The sequence below is a fragment of the Cetorhinus maximus genome, chromosome 8 (genome assembly GCF_964194155.1).
Source record: "Cetorhinus maximus chromosome 8, sCetMax3.hap1.1, whole genome shotgun sequence".
NCBI classification, from domain to species: domain Eukaryota; kingdom Metazoa; phylum Chordata; class Chondrichthyes; order Lamniformes; family Cetorhinidae; genus Cetorhinus; species Cetorhinus maximus.
In genome coordinates, this window is record NC_135886.1 from 126109968 (window position 1) to 126130194 (window position 20227).

Below are 20227 nucleotides of genomic sequence, written 5' to 3' on the forward strand. Positions count from 1 at the left end.
CGGTAATACATGCAATCGTTAGTTGAGACAAAAACATCACCACAACCACCAATCATGTAGGTATCACTTCCCCACTGAAACATAAAGTGCTTGTGGAAACATGGATAAGTGAATACAAAATTGAACACGCAAAACCTGTGCACATATTGTCTGTCACGACCAATGTAACACACTCAGTTTTACACTTTTCAGCATAGGTTACAGGTATCTGACCCCTGACTGACTTCCCTTGCCTATAGACCAGGTGTTATGCCAATGGTAGTGTGCTGGCACTTTATCCTATTGAGATCAGCCTGCCCAGCGATAGAACCTGGACCTGGTCTGCGTGGCTCAGTTTCACATTGAGTAATGCTTTCAGCCAACTGAGCCACCAGGAGCCTTGTAAACTATTAATACGTGATTAATGCATCCTTCCAACTGTAAAGCATTATGTGCATTGACAGCAGAATTATTTCCCAGAATATGTTTGTCATGATAATAAACTGTCAAAATAACAGTTCTTTACACGTATCAACTAATTCAAGTATCAAGTGGAGTAAAAAACAGTAAATCTTTAATATGCCAAACTCTAAAAGATAGAAGGCTGTTTTTTTTTGTCCCTCTTTTCCTGAAGGTGCTGATTGTGTTGAGGTACTTACTTAGGCACAGGCTGCCATCCAGTACTTTGCCCAAATGATTGATGTTTGACTGTGAGTCTAGGTGATGAATGGTGCCAGCTAATTTGATAATCAGGTGTCGTTTCCAGTGGGGTCGCTGGATAGCAATCAGGAGTAATGGGCATGATGTCTGATTTCATAAGAGTCATAGAGTTATAAAGCACTGAAACAGACTCTTCAGCCCATCTTGTCTGTGCCGGCTCTCAAACACCTACTTATTCTAATCCCATTTTCCAGCACTTGGCCCGTAGCCTTGTAAACTATGACGTTTCAAGTACTCATCTAAGTACTTCTTAAATGTTGTGAGGGTTCCTGCCTCTACCACCCCCTCAGGCAGTGTGTTCCAGATTCCAACCATCCTCTGGGTGAAAAATGTGTTCCTCAAATCCCCGCTAAACCTCCTGCCCCTTACCTTAAATCTATGCCCCTTAGTTATTGACACCTCCGCCAAGGGGAAAAGTTTCTTCTTATCTACCCTATCTATGCCCCTCATAATTTTGTATACCTCTATCAAGTCCCCCCTCAGCCTTCTCTGCTCTAAGGAAAGCAACCTGAGCCTATTCAGTCTCTCTTCATAGCTCAAACGCTCCTGCCCAGGCAACATCCTAGTGAATCTTCTCTGCACCCTCTCCAGTGCAATCACATCCTTCCTATAGTGTGGCAACCAGAACTGCACACAGTACTCCAGCTGTGGCCTAAATAACGCTTTATACAGTTCCATCATAACCCCCCCCCCCCCCCCGCCCCATGCTCTTATATTCTATGCCTCGGCTAATAAAGGCAAGTATCCCATATGCCTTCTTAACCACCTTATCTACCCAATTAGCTGAAGGATATCAAAGCTAATTGTCATCTCACTACTAACACTTTGGATAAGATCAGCTAGTTTCAGATAAACTGGGTGATTGGAGTTATGACTTTCCTGATCTGCTTGGCTTGAGCCAATAATAGGAAGTACATTTATACATAGAGGCAGGTTTAATGTACTGGTATTTATTCATAGTCAGATTTTTTGTGTAAACATCCATTCATTAAGAATCTGCATGAATGTAGAAGAAACTTATGGTATCTGAATTTTGCATGTTTTGTTACTATATAAATTGGTCCCATTAAAGATATTATTGTATCTGATTAACATGCACTTACATGGGTTGCACCTCTGACTAAACAGAATGTGCCACTTGTGAGAAAATGCAAATAAAGAACAGTTTGACAAGCTGATTATAGCTTATACAGAAGAAAAATGTTGCTGCTGTGAAAAATATTTGACAGGAATAATACTTTTTAATTAAGATAGAGTGCGTGTAACTGAATAACCTTGTACATATCAGGCTTGTAAGATAAAATATCTTTTGTATTTGTACATGGGTTTAAGCAGCTTTGCTGTCACATATCTGTAATTATTTTACAATACACTTTAAAAATAATGTTCCATATGTGTGGATCTCAGTATCAGCACTTTAAAAATAATGTTCCATATGTGTGGATCTCAGTATCAGCAGTGAGCCCAATGGCCTTTGTTATGTAGAATTTACAGCTTAAAACAGACTATTCAGCCCAATGGGTCTATGACACTATTTATTCTCCACACAAGCCTCCTCCCGCCCTTCTTCATCTATCTGCATATTATTCTACTTCTTTCCTCCTCATGTTCTTACCTAGTTTCTCCTTAACTGTTTCTATGCTAACCACACCATGAAGTAACAAGCACCACATTCTCACCACCCTTCGGTGGAGAAGTTTTTCCCGAATTCCCTGTTAGATTAATTGGTGACTGCCTTATTTTATGTGAGTATCCTATACAGTGTTGATCCACAATATTACCAACAGCAAAAGTTCCAACCAACCACATAATAACATATATTTCAAGGTTAAACTAAAAATGATTCAAAGGTAATCATCTCATTTCTGGGTTCATACCTGTTTAAAATGTTTGTCCCTTCTTCCTGCTCTACTGAATGCATAGACCACTGCTGGGTTCAGGATAATTACTAGTATCTCATCTAAGCAATCATTTAATATGGATGAGCCTACACAATGAGTATTGGTGGACTATTTGACTGGGGCAGGGAGCATCACCACCATGTCTGTTCTTGCCCTTGCTCAATCTTCACACCTTTGCCCAGTAAGTGCAAATGGAGAGCAATTGGAATTTAGAGGAATGAGAAATGATCTTACTGAAACATATAAAATTCTGAGGGGGCTTGACACAATGGATGCTGAGAGGATGTCTCCCCTTGTTGGGGAATCTAGAACTAGGGTTCAAAGTAAGGGGTCTTCCATTTAAGATGGCGATGAGGAGGAATTTCTTCTCTCAGAGGGTCGTTAATCTTTAGAGTTCCATACCCTAAAGCGAATGGAAGCTGGGTCATTGAATATATTCAAGACTGAGTTAGACAGATTTTTGGTCGACAAGGGAGTCAACAATTATGAGAGGTGGGGGGGTGAAGGGTGTGGGGGAGGAGAGGGTTGCTACTGGCGGGAAAGTAGAATTAAGGCCAGAAATCAGATCAGCTATGACCTTATTAAATGGTACAATAGGCTTGAGGAGCCAAATAGCCTACTCCTACTCCTATTCCTTATGTTCAGACTGGAATGGAAACCCTGCCTAATTTTTCCTTCCCACATCGAGGGACACTGAGGTCATTGTACCACTGCCTCCTTGGGTGAGATCAGTTGACTTAGCATGGACTGATAATTAAACCTAGGATCTTCTAGCCTGTCTGGCTCAGTTGAACAATACCTTTAGCAACTGAGCCATCAGAGGAGTTTCAGACAAAACTCAGAACCTATTCTACACCCAACTAGTCTGGGTGGCATAGATGTGCAGCAATTTCTGTGTGCCTATATAACTTGCCCATTGAGTGATGGGATACAGTTTCCCTTCATATGGTAATCTTTTAAGGGCAGGGTTGGCAGGGAATAGCCTTGTAGAGATGGTCAGAGAAAGTGCCAGATTGTGTTACTTATCACTGTTTTTATATCCTTCATGGTGGTCATCAGCAGATGCAAGGAAGAGATGCCTCTGGCCTGAAAATTGTTGGAAATGAAAAAAGGTGGGAAATTAAAAAATGTAAAAAATACCCAAGTAAAAAGAAATGATAATAAGGATAGTGTGGAATAAATCTGATCAGATGTAATAATGGCTAATAGCATTGAGGAAATGTTAGATATGCAGTAACCAATTTGAATAACTGGACCTCTATTTGTTATATAGAAGTCATATACATCAAAATTAGTTAATATTATTAAATCAAACTGAGTATCGCTCCCTTTTTAAGATGTTAGCCAATCTTCTGTGTTATTGCACAGCGGGAGTCAAGACAAAGTGTAGTTTTTGGGTGAAGCAGACATTGAGGGTGGAGATAATTGGACCAAACTGCAGATATATTCCAGACTCCCGATTAAAATAATAATTTAAGTCCTTATAGAGATACCTCTCCATTATAAAATCCTGTGCCATGCTATAGTTACATAATCTCACCAGTGGAGGCACTACAGCATTACCACTAGCAGGGGGAGACTGGTGGAGTAGTAATGTTACTGGACTAGTAATCCAGAAGGCCAGGCTAGTGTTCTAGGGTCAGGGGTTCAAATCCCACCAAGGCAGCTAGTGGAATGTGTGTTCAAGTAATAATCTGGAACTGAAAAGCTAGGACAGGATTTTCTGCATCCGCCCACTGTCGCAATCTTCTGGTCCCGCCACAATCAGTGGACTTCTGGCTGGGGCGCTGCCTCGCCCGCGGCAGGTCCTGGCCCTCGTCTCAGTAACAGTGATCATGGAGCCATTATGGGTCAAAAACCCATCTGGGTCAATAGTCTCCTTCAGGGAGGGAAATCGCCTGTCCTTACTTGGCCTAGCCTACATGTGTCTTCAGATCTACAGCAATGTGTGGCAAGCCACTCAGTTCAAGGGCAATTAGGGATGGGCAGCATATGCTGGCCTTGCCAGTGACATCTGCATTCCATGAAAGAATAAAGGGAAAAAAAGGAGGGTGCAATTACAGTGTGACTAGTTTGCCGAGGCAGTTTACTCTGTCAATGTGGATGGAGCAATTTATAATGGGTAAAGTTATTAGGAAGTTCGTGCAATTGTAAGACCTTTCATATTGTCATGTTTCAGAGTTTTTAAGTTTTATGTAGATAGCTTACATAAATTTCAGGTTGAAGGGACAGGTGTATAAATTAAGCCTGGGCAGGAGGGCAAAACAGGCAATAGCAATAGGCAGCTCACTTTGCATTCCATCTGGTTTTCTTTTCCATTTACTTCAATGTTATTGAAATGATGGAAGAAATAAATTCTAGAACTTTCTTTTATAACTTAGTGCTGCATTATATGATAGATTTATTCGCGGAGAGATTGGAAGAACTCTCAAAGTTGGTTTTATTCTACACCGGTTTTCTGCGATTTCTCTCCCTGCCTGAAGGTTGTGACTCTTATTGAGCAATGATGTTGTTGGTACTTGCCAACATGACGCACACACATGTGCACGCACACGCCCGTGCACACGCATACACACACACACACAGGTGCATGCACACACCCGCGCACATGCATACACGCACACATGCGTACACACAAGCATGCGCATGCACATATGCACACACGTGCACGTGTACACACAAGCGTGCACGCGCACATGCACGCACATGCACAAACACGTGCACGCACACTCATACATACACACACACGCACATACATACACACACACGCACATGCATGCGCACACACACATGCACACACATTAGCAGGTTTCACCGGATATCGATGAAGATCAGGAAACCTGGCTGATGTTTTTCACCTCCTTTGACTGGAGGTTTGAGACCAGGTGAAGCACCTCTCCTGCCACCCATTTGCTGAGATCAGTCAACCCAGGACAACCCAGATATCAAAGGCATTCAATTCAATTGCTTCTAAACTACATGCTTTCAAGTCAAGAAATCTATAAACACAATAGCACTTTGAAAACTACTGTGGAATGTTAGAATGTTATGGATGGTTAGACATCACACTGAGACCCAATCATAGCTTCCTTTTAGTCACAAAGGTTGAGGCTGTACAGTAGAACAGAAATGAAAACTTGAAGAGAAAACAGTTGATGTGTTGTTGGCAGGAATTAAGTCTGGTTTAGGTTAATTTGATATACTTGTATGGGCAAATAGTATACCATTGAGATATCTCCTAACCTCTTAACTATGCTGATTTGTGATTGGTTTCTGTCATATAGCTTCTGACTGACTTCGAGCACCTCGCCGTTTTTTTGTCTATATTTGTTCACGGGATGTGGGCGTCGCTGACTAGGCCAGCAATTATTGCCCGTCCCTAATTGCCCACCACCACCTTCTTATGGGCAATTAGGGATGGGCAATAAACGCTGGCCTAGCCAGTGATGCCCACACCCAGTGAACGAATAAATAAAAAAAACCTGAGAGGCTGTTCTTCAAATGTGAACCGTGACATTGAGGGCCTGAAAATGATTATCTCTTCTGATGTACTCATGCTGCAACTCCAATAGGGGGAACTTAGCTGAAGTATGGATAAGTCAGTCTGCACTGTAAGTTTCCCACTGGGCTTTATAAGGGCCAGAATTCCCTATGTTGAGAGTTTCAATGCTCCAACCCTTAGTCAGGACCTCATGTATGATTAGCTTAGGCACAACTGGTCTCAAAGCCATTTGGCATACCTAACCAATGCAAGCAAATGTGGGGCCTGAACCTATGAAGATGAGGAGTCCAAAAATTGTGGAGGTAGGTTGGATATACTTGTATGATTTGAAGTGCCCAGGCATCATGAGTGATCTTCTGGACTCTAGACCTTGCACTCCTCAGTCGGTTACTGCCAATGATACTGAAGTCTTTGGCAAGGCAAAGGCACCATAGGCTTTCTCTGCACCACCAATGGTCCACTCCTGCAGGTACAGCTCTCTGACTGTGGCATAGTTAGGATGTAAAAACGGTTCACGCCCACTAGAAATTCTCAGCCCTGAGGATTGATGATGAATATGGAGGGCATCACAGCTCATCTGACCCTGTTCTCAAAACCACACATGCACTTTCCACCAGGACTCACGAGTTATTGATAAAGGATGAGAAGCCTGGCTGGTATCTTTTTTTTCATCACCCAGAAATGCTTGATGCTGGCTACATCTACAGCCATCATCATTGATATCAGCTAACTTAAAACAAAAAGGGGGTTGAACCTGCCAGAAGGGTTCAGGTCCAAAAATGAGCAGTGCACCAACTGAGGTTTCAGTTAATTTGATTGACATGTGTGTCTGCATTAGTGTTCCCCTGTCATATTATATCATTACTATAGGGGGGGTTGGATGACATGATAAATACAACATGAAGTACCAACAACATGAATTCAGATCAAGAAATACTTCACGGATGACACAATTACTGTTTTAGCTAGGCCAAGAGTAAGTGTGACTGTGTGTCAACGACAGGCAGCTTGTAAGCAGTTCCTGAAACTTATTTAAGTGCTCAGGCCAAAGATGGGAACATTGTGTTTAGTAAAACTGGGGAGCTAGTCAATTCACGTTGCTGAATGGTTGGGAGTCCACTGAAAAATCACACAAGCAAAACCCATCAGCATGTTTATGAGTCTGCAAAACTAAGCAACTGAGAAGACCAAGGTAGTTCCTATTTACCTGAATGTACTATCTCTCCCCATATTCCACCTGCTTAAGTCCAGGGAACTTGGGCACAGGTTGGCAACAGTCAAAGCTTAGAGATGGCCATGTGCATACCAGGATATTGCTAGAGTTAAACCAGCTAAAACACATAGCTTACTAGCTGTTGTTTTTCAAATAGACCCCATTAAGATCTTGGTTTGTGGGGCTAACTGATGCTGAATGGTAGGGATCCGTGACACAATTAACTCCCCAGTCATACTATTGAGCCAGACTGGCTGGTCAGTCCTTAACTTTTTTTTATTTATCCATGGGATGTGGGCGTTGCTGGCTAGACCAGCATTTATTGCCCATCGCTAATTGCTCTTGAGAAGGTGGTGGTGAGCTGCCTTCTTGAACCTCTGCAGTCCATGTGGTATAGGTACACCCACAGTGCTGTTAGGGAGGGAGTTCCAGGATTTTGATCCAGCGACAGCAAAGGAATGGCAATATAGTTCCAAGTCAAGATGGTAAGTGGCTTGGAGGGGAACTTGCAGGTGTTGATGTTCCCATGTGTCTGTTGCCCTTGTCCTTCTAGATGGTAGCGGTTGTGGGTTTGGAAGGTACTGTCTAAGAAGACCTGGTGGTTCCTGTAGTGCACCTTGTAGATAGTACACACTGCTGCTATTGTGCATCAGTGGTGGAGGGAGTGAATGTTTGTGGATGGAGTGCCAATCAAGCGGGTTGCTCTGTCCTAGATAGTGTCAAGCTTCTTGAGCGTTGTTGAAGCTGCACTCATCCAGGCAAGTGGAGAGTATTCCATCACACTCCTGACTTGTGCCTTGTGGATGGTGGGTGGGCGAGTCAGGAGGTGAGCTACTCGAGTTACCTTAACATCACGTACCTTCCTGGTTTAGGTATTGGTTTACCAACCTGCCAAAGATGGTTCACTTGGCTGCAATCTTCCATCACCAGGAGTATCTTCTTGGAGCATTAAACACCAAAAAGACCCTGCTGATCGCCCCATATTATGGCATCACCACTGTTGAATAAGTATAATCTGCCATTGCCTGGCTTGGATGGGTTAACCATAAAACCGACCTCGATGGCAGGCTTTGGTTTCAGTTCATAAATAAATTGAAAGATAACAGACCTATTAGAAGTAATGATTCCTCTAGAGTTCTATACAACAGCCGATCTAGATCTGAACTGCCTGGAATAAGCGCAGACGGCACAGCTTTTTATTTGTTCTGCTGATCACTTCAAGGAGGGTTTCATGTGAAAACAATAATATTCCACACCCATTCACTCTTTCGCACCTGCAATTGTACGGAAGGTTCATGCTGGTAGTTGTCTGCTTTGATCCCCTCACAGCCACACAGCTGTGATTCTCACTGTTCTCTTGCAGTAGACGGATGGCTGCAGGTGCACCTTAACTGTCTACGTTCCATACGTTGCCAAGCATAAAACATGGGCTGTCATTTACACCCGAGGCTAAACCTGGGAAGTGTTGGTATGCAAAATAACCTATTTATTCATTTTGATTTTTTTCTTTTGTTTGTGAATTTTTGGAACGCATCAAGGAAAGGAACACTTACTGTTTAGAATTCACAGTGCCAATGTTAAGCATTCCCAGGTTAGGAACGTCAGGGTTAAGTGGAGAATGTAGCTCCCCCTATGCTGACTCAACAGTGTGCCTCTGATGCAACCTTGGCACAGCACTTTCTACTGCACCAGACTGGCATTACCTGCTTCCCCCGCACCAGCCAACTTGCGGCTTTTCTGAATTAAATTACTAATTTAGTGGTAATTGGTATTGAATCGGGATGGTTTTGTGCTGCAGCCTGGCGCACTTGCAATTAGATTGTTGTTGGCCAGCAGGCAGAGAGGGTTTTCACCGCAACAGTTGAGCTGTTACAGTGAAAGGGGTGAGTGTTAAAGCAGTCCCTTACCGTCATTTTTAAATTGAGAATCTTAAGTGATGGTACCGACTGGTTCATTTTGCAAAATACAAACAAGGCTGGAAAAGAATTGGGAAGAAAACGAGTGAAGTAGGAATTAGCGATGAAGTGATATTAACTTTGGGATTTAAACGTTGAAGGGAAGCTAGAGAGTGGCTGGAATCATCCGCTTCCGTTGGCGGCAGGCATCATGGCGGATGTGAGTGGACAATATGGTGAGAAGGCCAAGAATTGGCTTTACACCGCCGTGAAACCAGTTTGCGATTGTCCGCTCCGCCTGCCAATGGCAGGTCACATTTCCTGCTGTCCAATGCGGTAACTTAATTTTAATGCATTTGTATCTCGTCATTGTGCCCGCACGCCGGAATCACCCCCCTCCTCCTCGCCAAATTTACCTCCCACGTCGGCGTGACTTCAGGACAGCGTGATTTACGACTGCCTTTAAAAGGCGTTCACCTGGAGAACTGAACTTCGAGGGGAACTCGGAGATGAGTGAACGCAACCTTGTGAGCGCTCGAGAAGATCGCCAGTAGGACATCAAGAAAGAGGCATTTGGTGGGTGCACAGGCAAGGCGCCTTCTCCTGGCTGGCTTTCAGTGCGGAGTCGTGGTGACGGTTCCAGTGTGGGCTGGGGTGGGAGTGAGGCAGCACAGACTGAAGGAAGTACACAAGCACATCCTGTCGGGGGGACGAGGAGGCGGTGGGGGAGGGGGGGGTGAGGGAAGCGGCCATGCGCTTGGAAAAGCTTGTCAAAAGTAGTCAGGCCTCTGAATCATTTCTGCCCACTCAAGCAACACCTGAATGTGCCACCAAATGCTCCAGAACTACACAAATAAATGTGGATTTTAGGGGACTGTAGAACAATTGGACAACTGAGCAAGTTGTAGAATGCCCTTCTGAACGGTGGCCATGGCTCAGTCTCGGAGCCCCTTGCAATGTCTTTATTAAGGTTTGGACCAGAATCGCGCATGGTTCAAACTAACAACGCAGCCTTGCAGTATGGGTTATAAGAATGTCTGCACCTGAGCTGAGAGCACAGCATGCAGTCCAGTAGCCGAAGCTGTCACTAATTGGTCAAATGGAGTGGGACGGAGCTGGGTGGGCTTCGGACAGCCATGAAGCGCGCTACAGACTGGCCATCCGAGTGGTGACCAGCACTCTCCGGCATGTGTGAAGGGGCCTTGAGACTTAACCAAGAGAGGTTCTTAGGACACATATGCTAATCCACACACCTCTCGCTTTGATCCTACAGGAGGGTCATGATCAGGATCATGAGTTACAGGGAGCAGAGAAGAAGGAGAAAAGTGTGACTTAGGCGATTGGCTTGCCAATGGGAGGAGCACCAACCTCAAGATGAAGATGCGGCAGAGCCTCCTGTGCACGCAGCTGAAGATCCACAGCGAGCCCTCACTCGTAGGCACCTCACTAGACCCAGGGTCTATAAATGGCGCTTGTCATTCCTGCAGATGACTGAGAACAGTGTCGTCGAAGACTGCGCATGGCTAGGGAGCTGGTCGATCACATATCCCACCTGCTGCAGGATTTGGTGCCACGAGGACATGGAGGGCATCCACTGCCAGTGGCTGTGAAAGTGATCGTGGCAGTAAATTTTTACGCCAGTGGCTCCTTCCAGGGCTCCACAGGTGACCTGTGCAGGATCTTGCATGCCTCCACCCACAAGTACATCCAGGAGATGACGGACGCCATCTTCGCAAAGGCACAGATTTTTGTGCATTTTGCCTGGAATCAGATGAGCCAGGAAGCAAGAGCGCTGGGATTTGCGCAGGTCTGAGGTTTTCCACAGGTGCAGGGTGCCATCGATTGCACTCACATGGCACTTAGATCTCCGTGGCAACAAGCAGTCAACTACGTTGACCACAAGGGCTTCCACTCGCTGAATGTGCAGCTGGTGCATGACCACCACAAACACACCTTACAGGCCTGCACGTGATTCCCAGGGACCGTCCACGACTCCTACACCCTTAGCAGGTCTCCGATCTCTGACATCTTCCAGGGTCCACAGAGGCTGCAGGATTCTCTGACATCTTCCAGGGTCCACAGAGGCTGCAGGATTCGCTCCTCGAGGAAAAGGGCTGCCCGCAGAGGACGTGGCTGATGAGGCCCGTGCAGCGGCCTCAGACTGCAGCACAGGGATAGTACAATGAGGCTCATGCTGCAACCCGGACTTCAACGGAGCAAATGATTGGCATGTTGAAAATGAGGTTCTGGTGCCTTGACAGGTTTGGTGGAGCATTGCAGTTCAGTCCCCAGAGGGTGTCATGCATCACCGTAGTTTGCTGCGTGGTACACAACCTGGTGCTGCAACACGGGGAAGACCTGACTGAGGAGGAGATGGAAGAGCCGCCCGTCCCCTCCGATGAGGAGGACATCGAGGGGCATGAGAGTGACGAGGTCCTCGAAGGCGAGGATGCCGGTGATGAGGCCATCGCACTGGCCAGATGAAGCAGGCGCGTTCATGAGACCCAGATAGCCACAAGATGTGGAGGATGATGACAAGATGCAGTGAAGACAGTCCTTACATCTGTGAACGTTTGACTCCCTTATGGCTAATGGCAGCACACATACCTTCACTGCTCAGGCTCATGTCTTGGAGACACAGCAGAGTCCCTAATTGTCGCTAGGTTCCAGGACGATGATAGCAACATGCAATAAGGACACTCCGTAGATCTTCACATAGCCTCTGTGAATGTCTGACTCCTGTCTGGCTGAGGGCAGCTCGCTTGCACTCTGTTATTAGGGTCATATCATGGAGACGCAGCCGTGAAACTATAAGTGTGCCTGAACCTTTTGCAGCCTTCAGCACCTGACCCCTTCAGGAGCACAACGTCACTGGACGCAGATGCTGAAGAGATGGGCCAGCCCCACCTCAGAGGTGCAGGGAGCACACAGAGAATGATGGAACTCTGTGACACCTGCCTATGATATTCTGGCAGCAATGACCAGCACCGTCGAGGTGCAAGCATCAGTAATGTGTCCAGGGAGTGTGAGGTCGGACCATCACTTTGCTCTGAAGGTTACACACTGCACAGGGAAGAGGCCCTGGACTGAGACACCTGCCTTTATCTTGTGAAAGAACCAAGGTTTCACATCTGAGTGACACAAATACTGCTCATCAGAACAAGGAACCATAGACAAGGAGACATTCTTGGGAGTTTATTTGCAATCATGAACGTTATGTACAAGTGATTAACACCTGTGCCAACGCGGTGCAACAACATCTTCTTAAACTTCCTAACCCTGCCGCTATGTCTTGGTGCTCCCCCGACATTCATAGTGGAGGTGGAGGCAGCCTGCTGCCTGCTAAACCCTGTTGTCTGTGATGACTTTGGCTGGTGTCCTCTGGAAGGCCGAGTCCTGGAGGGCCCGACCTACTTTGGGTATCCTGCTGTGGGCCAGGTGCACCCTCCTCGGCCTGTGGAGCTGGAGACGATAGGGTCTCAGGAAGAGGGGATTTGGATCGGCCAGACATTCCCGGAGTCACCTGGGCGGGTGGCCTCGGGGTGTTGAGCTGCTGGTCCTCCTCCCATTGGATGCCCGATAGCCCCTGGCTGACTCCTTGAGAAGGGGAAGCTGGAGTGAGATCAAGCTGCCCTGCAGCTCTCTCGGGTTGACACTGTTGGAGGCTAACTATGGCATCAGCAACGGAGTTCAGACTACCCAGTGCAGGACCGATATGTCTTTATGGCGGCTGCCATCCTGCCAGTGTTTCTCTCGTTTCATAAGCATGCCGGTGCTATCACCTCAGACTGAAGGCAGATGGACTCCTCCATCGTCCTTTGCAATCTGAGAAGTGCACCAGACATCCCTTCCTGACGTTCCCGTGATTGTCTTTGCAGCACCAACCAACTGATTGAGGCCCAGAGGCTCATCATCTGACTTGGACTCAGCAGATTCCTCGCCTCCAGCAACCCTCCAAGTGCCAGCGACCCAAGGATGTCCCTGCCTCCGCCTGCTGTGGAACAGATTGTGTGCTGTGCTCACCAGACTGTGATCCCGAGGCTGCTCTACATCTAGGTCCCACCGAGGTATGTGCTGCTACCCTGGGCCAGGGCGTGGGTGAGCTCCATGACGGGTCTTCACCGGTGTTGCCCTCAGGCTCCTCATCCAAGTTGCTCTCGGTGCTGGAGTCGGGGGTCAAGGTTGCCTTAGGCTGATGTGGCAGATGTGCCTGGGACAGAAAGTGGAGATTATTCGCACTTGGCAACCGCGTTGTACGCAGAGCAGTGGACTCAGAATGGCGTTGACAGAGGGATGGTCTGGTGCAGGATCTTCACTTGGATGCTTGCTGCTGACCTTACCGTCACCACAGGCAGGGACGGTCCACACCCTCTCTGGACAGCTCCTATGCACGACTTTCGGAATGGAGTGAGGATCTTGATGTCGGGTACTCCACCATCCCCCCAGGTCCGGGATCTCTCCCGTTTATTGTGCACGATCTTGTTCTGCATAAAGACAGGTAGAGAGAGTGTGAGCAAGGCAGATGCCAGGCCAAATGAGAAGGATGCCAGGCGTGTGGGTGTGTGCTGAGTGAAGCCATGGTTGGGATGATGAGGCGACCTCCAGAGGAGACGAGGCCAGAGAGAGATGTGAGGCTGTGTGTGAGAGAGTGAGAGTTGATGTCTCTTGAGCTGGCAGTGAGTGAGATGCCAGTGAATGGGTGATGGGCTTGCGAGTGTGTGATTTAGAGTGATGAGATGGCTGACTTACTCTGGCTGCACGGATGAGATCATTTATCCTTCATCTGCACCGGATGGCCATCCTTTCGTGTGCAGCGTTGGCACTGACCAACTCTGACGCTGCCTCCCAAGCCAGAGTGGTGAGACTGATGGGCCTCATGCAGCCAGAGCGGGGGCGGGGGGGTGGGGGGGAGGTAGAGGACATCACGGCGGGCTTCCACGGTGTCCAGAAGGCATCCCAGGGACGCATCGCTGAATTGAGGGGGCTGCAGTCTTCTTGGCTTTTGGGGCTATGTCTTCCCTTCGGCAATCCTGGGCTGCAAGCACTGAGAACTGTGCGCGTGGCTGCAGTTTAAATATGGCGCCTGGACTGAGCAAGGTAGCGGCATGGCTGGCAAATTGGAGCTGGCCGCCAGCGATCTGGCGTGTTTACCGTGACAATAGACGCTGGCCCAGCCAGTGACGCCCACATCCCATGAACTTCGGGTGGTGTAGTGCAGGCAAGCCCACCTCTCGCTGTTCGTGTGGCACAGAGGAGTATATTCATTGACTCCGTTCTTCCAGTGTGTAGTCTGTTCCAGGTTGGGGAGGAGGGATTTGTAATGGAAGCAGGGCCACAACACATTGGCATTGATCCTCTGAGCTGTGATGAATTTGAGAGTGGCTGTTCAAGTTCCATGAAGAAAGAGTTCTTGTGAGAGGCTTCAGAGAATGGCAGACACCCACGGAATTATCACCAGGCCTTCAGAAAAGGATGGGGGAAAATTGCTGGAATATGAAGAAACAAACAAAGGACTATGAAGTTAACTATAATTTGTAGTGAATGGTTTGATTGTTAGAAGTGTTGGGGGGATGTGGGAGAAGATTGCCCTGTAAGACCTGGGCTTAAGCGAACATGTTTGAGGAACCAAGGTCTTTGAGTTTTCTCGGTGACCAGTTACTTAGCAACAAGGGCCTTTAGTCAGAATACTCACCTTCCCAATCTATCCTCTTGGCCTGAAATGATATTTTGAACAAGAAAACCGAGGATATCTTTTTAACATATATTTAAAAAGACCTTGGGATTCGGGGGTATATATCCTTTGAAAACACATTTGAAAATGTAATTAACAAGCAGGTCTGAGGAAGTGAAAAACCACCCAGATTAGGGCTGATACTCTCTGTTCATGATGTAAGGATGTGTCGGGAAATGACAAAGCTTTAATTCACAAGCTGTTATTTTCACCAACGAGACTGCAGGTGCTGCAGGTGCTCAGCATAACCAGTCTGAAGAGGGCAAGTTTAAAAAGCTGAGCTGGAGGTAGGAGGAGGGCAAGGACTGACGGGTCGGAGTTCACAAACAACGTTAAGCTTCAATGCATTCTGTATTTTGAAGTTGTATGGTCAAAGTATACTTTGCCCCTTAATTCCTCTGAAGCTTCTCCAAGTGTTGAATAAGTTGAACTTTAACTTTGTGTTTTTCAATGTTGGCAGATTATTTAGCTGCCAGACTTGTATAGCGTTCTCTGTGATTTCCTGTCACATATCTCTTCGCCGATTAGCTTCATTTGCCTTGTTCACTTCCCAATCTCTGTCTCTAATCTGAACCAGTTCTTCCAGCTCCTCTCTCCACTTTGTACTTTCACTCCTCAGCTGGCTTTCAGTCTGTCCTTCACTCCCTGCCTTTATGTCCTTGACTTTTCTTGCTCTTCTCTGACTCACAACATCAGTTAGAGCTCGGACTGCCCAAGTGTATCTATTTCTCGGCTTCCTTCTTAGGAAGTGAACAACTTTCATTTCACATCCCATGATGGGTCGCTGGAGATTTGAAAGTTGACCTTCAAAACCACTGACCTAAGGAAGAATGTACTTGCCTTGCAGGGAGTACAACAAAGGTTCACTAGGTTGATTCCTAGAGTGAAGGGATCATCCTTTGAGAATAGATTAAGTAGGCTAGGCCAATAGTCCCTAGAATTTAGAAGAAAGAAGTACAGTTCCACAGGGATCAACAAATTCCAGTACCTTGCTCAAGTTCTTATTCACCAGGCACAGGCTTTGACGGTAACTGTTGACAAGGCATTCTCCAGAGGTCAGGCAATCACCCATAAGAGCATAAGAACTAGGAGCAGAGGTAGACTATTCAGTCCTTCGACCCTATTCTGCCCTTCAGCAAGATCATGGCTGACCTTCTACCTTCCTGTGCTATTCTGATAGCCCTTACCCTCCTTAGTATCTAAAAGTCTGTTGATCTTTGTCAAGAATATACTCAATGGCCACAGCTCTCTGAGGTAGAGAATTCCAAAGATTCACAACCTTTTGAATGAAGAAACTTCTCCTCATCTCAGTCCTAAATGGCCAACCCCTTATTCAGTGACTGTGACACTGTGTTCTGGACTCCCAAGCCAGGGCAAACATATTCCTAGCATCTACCCTATCAAGCCCCTCATGCATTTCTTATGTTTCAATCAGCTGTCATTCTTCTAAATTCTAGGGACTATGGGCCTAGCCTACTTAATCTGTTCTCAAAGGACAATCCCTTCACCCTAGGAATCAACCAAGTGAATTTTTGTTGTACTCCCTCCAAGGCAAGTACATTCTTCCTTAGGTCAGGAGAATAAATCTGTACATGATGTTCCAGGTGTGGTTTCACTATGGCCCTGTACAGTCAGGCTTCTTCACTCGTGTATTCCAATTCCTTTGTGATAAAGGCTAGCATACCGTTTTCTGTGCCTGCATGTTAACGTTCTGTGATTCATGTACAAACATACCCAGATCCCTCTGAATACCAACATTTCCCAGTTGCTCACCATTTTAAAAATATTCCGCTTTTCCAGTCTTCCTACCAAATTGGGTAACTTCACAGTTTCGCATGTTATATTCCATTTTCCATGTTCTTGCCTTCTGACTTAACCTATCTATATCCCTTTGTAGTCTCTTTGCATTCTCTTCACAGCTTACTTTCCTACCTAACTTTGTATCGTCAGTTAACTTGGATACGTGGTCCTCAGTCCCCTCATGCAAGGCATTGATATAGTTTGGAAATAGCTGAGGCTCAAACACTATCCTTGCAGTACCCTACAGGTTATAACAACACAAACAAGTTGCGTTTATTCCTAATCTTTATTTTCTGTTCGTTAACTAACCCTCAGTCCATGCTAATATATTTCCCCCAATCCCATGAGACCTAATTTTTTTCTAATAACTATTAGGTGGAACCTTAATGAATGTTTTTTGAAAATCCAAATATACAACATCCAGTCTTCCCCCTTACCTACCTTGTTAGTTACAACTTCAAAAAGCTCTAGCAGATTTGTCAAGAATAAATATGAAAAAATGACGAAAATAATAAATCCATGTTGACTATCAGCATCCTGGGAGTTACCATTGACCAGAAACTGAACTGGACCAGCCATATAAATATTGTGGCTAGTAGATCAAGTCAGAGGCTGGGAATTCTGTGGAGAGTAACTCACCTCCTGGCTCCCCAAAACCTGTCCACCATCTACAGGGCAAAAGTCAGGAGTATGATGGAATACTCTCCATTTGCCTGGATGAGTGCAGCTCCAAAAACACTCAAGAAGCTTGACACCATCGAGGACAAAGCACCTACTTGATTGGCACCCCATTCACAAACATTTGCTCCCTCCACTACCGACACACAGTGGCGGCAGTGTGTACCATCTACAAGATGCACTGCAGCAGCTCACCAAGGCTCCTTCGACAGCACCTTCCAAACCCCCTGCCATCTACCACCTAAAAGGACAAGGAAAGCAGACGCATGGGAACACCACTGCCTGCAGGCTCCACTCCAAGCCCCACACATCCTGACTTGGAACTATATGTCGGGTCAAACTATATTGTCGCTGGGTCAAAATCCTGGGTCTCCCTTCCTAACAGCACTGTGGGTGTACCTGCACCACATGGACTGCAGCAGTTGAAGAAGGCAGTTCACCACCGCCTTCTAAAGGGCAATTAGGGATGGGCAATAAATGCTGGAATAGCCAGTGACGCCCACATCCCATGAATGAATTAAAAAAAACCCCTAATCATATTACAACTCCCTATGTGTCCTGTTACCACATCCCTAACAATAGATTCCAGAATTTTCCTTACTACTGCTATCGGGTTATCTGGCTTGGAGCTACCTGTTTTCTCTCTCCCTCTTTTACTGAATAGTTGGGTTATGTTTGCTACCTTGTAACCCATGGGGACTGTTCTACAGTCTAGGGAATCATTCAAGTCTGCCCTTACTTAATGTTCACTCATGGAAACATTGTGGTAGGATCCCTGGCTGACTCTCAGCGGAAATTATAGGTGGAAATCGGGCCAGTGGTGGGGTGGTGGTATTTTTAAATAGAATGGGGGACTTACACAGTGTCCACCCGCCCTTATCCTGCTGGTTGCTATTTGAATTTGCGGCCAGTTGGGACACCTGCCCAAAGCTGACTGGCTCCTTGTTTATACATGCTGATTGGGTCCCGATGATGTTATCATGGACTCAGCTGCAACATTAACCCCAGATGTGTACTGACAAGCCCTTCTATCAGGCAGGTGTTAGGAGCCTCCCTGTCAGGAACAACAAACCAGGGAGAAGAGGAGGTAACTCTTTTCTTCTCCGCCGATGCTGCCAGACCTGCTGAGTTTTTCCAGGTAATTCTGTTTTTGTTGAGGAGGTTTCACCTCCCCTGACTGCTGGGGCCTGCGGACCCTGCTGACCTCTCCAGACTCCCGGATGGGCTGGCTGCTTACTCGGCTGTGTTCCCGCCTGGGAGTTAAAATTGGTCTTTGTCATCTGCTTTGTTTCGTTTCACCGCTACCAGCTGAGCCATTGAAGGAGTTGTTTCTCTCCAACTTTTAAGTAAACTAGTAAATGACATCAGTAACCGTGTTCACTGTGCAGCTGCCAGTCCTCCCCAGCCATGGAAACTCTGAATGGCATAATGCATCACTGTGCCTCACAGTTACTTCTCTACGGACCAACGATTAAAGCCGTGTTTGGGTTTTATGTTTAAAGTTTCGTACTGTTGGCTAAGCATTTGGTGGTTCTTTTTGTCAATCACTCTTGGTGATGCTTCAACTAACAGGAGTTTGAGACTAACACTGGTTCCACTAGATTTGGGAGACCGAACAGAGTAGTAACGAAGGCAGAATGACTGGTGTAAGATCAGCAAAATTCATGCCAATAGCTCATTATCAGTGTTTGCTTCTGACCTGGGCCAGTTCAAAACAGTATTTGCTGTAGCTGGCAGGGATGGATAAATACAACAGTTAGTTATGTTGAGCTGTGCGTGTTATCTTGTCCTGTAGCTATGTTTAGAAGATTAATTAATACTGGGTGGGTGTCAGTTATTATAGGGAAAAATGATTGGCGTGGAAGCAATTAGTGTAAAGCTTTGGCACCCTTTAATAGAAGAACTGAGGATATTTTAAATCTGATGCATAAACCAAATCTTTCTGAACATTCTTCTAGCTTCTTAATGCATTACTTAGGTCGAACTTGTTGACTGCGCAGTTTGGATATTGAATAGCGTCGTAATTGGTTCAGGGGCTGCATGCCCAATGAGGCTGATGGCAGGACCATACAAAATTGATGTGCCAGATCCAAGCTGACTGCAGCCAGGAAAGGTGAGGGATTATTCCAGAGCAGAGGAGGCTTGTGGGCCCATGTTGGGCCCCTCCTGAGCAATAAGGGATGCATCCAAAATGTGAACAATCACTCTTTCTCTGGGCTCCTTCTGGTCTGGTGCTGCTTTTGTTGGCACTTTGGAGACTGCGATTTGTTCACCTCAAGCTTAGGTTGGTGCCAGGGAGCCTGAATGACTTCATTTTCCTCCAAAGCTCCCAAAACCCCACAACTAAATTGTGTGGAGCGGGGAACCTGCAGTCTGCCTCAACTGCCATCTTTTGCACAGCGCATTCCATCTTGTGGCTTGTTTTGTGACCAGTGCAACAAGTGCAGGGACATGTGGGTCAGAGGCACTTATTACAACTATCGGCTTGCTGGCTAAATACTCATAAGTCATGGATTTTTCCCCACAATGCTGCTGAGTACAGTGGTCTAGTTGGGAAGGCCAGAATAAAATTTTATTCCAGAATAGTCACCTCATTATAGGACTGGTGTTGCTTTCCTCTGGTTGGTCTTCACTTTTTCATCAAACTGTCTTCCCTGGAGTCCCCTGTTTCTGTGAGGCTTCTGGTAGCCAATTCCTAGAAGAAGCTTTGCTGTCCTGAGGTGGTTTATGTTGAAAGGAAGGCTATGCTTCAAGGACAGCCAGTAGATCCTCAATTTTTGCTGACTCCTGATCCTATGGTAAACCCAG

At 46.3% G+C, this 20227-nt stretch overlaps 1 protein-coding gene across 4 annotated transcripts in view; it reads left to right on the forward strand.

Annotated features, from left to right (window-relative positions):
- Positions 1–20227, forward strand: part of col4a6 (collagen, type IV, alpha 6) — a 414921-nt gene that overhangs the window by 1576 nt on the left and 393118 nt on the right. The window lies entirely within an intron of this gene.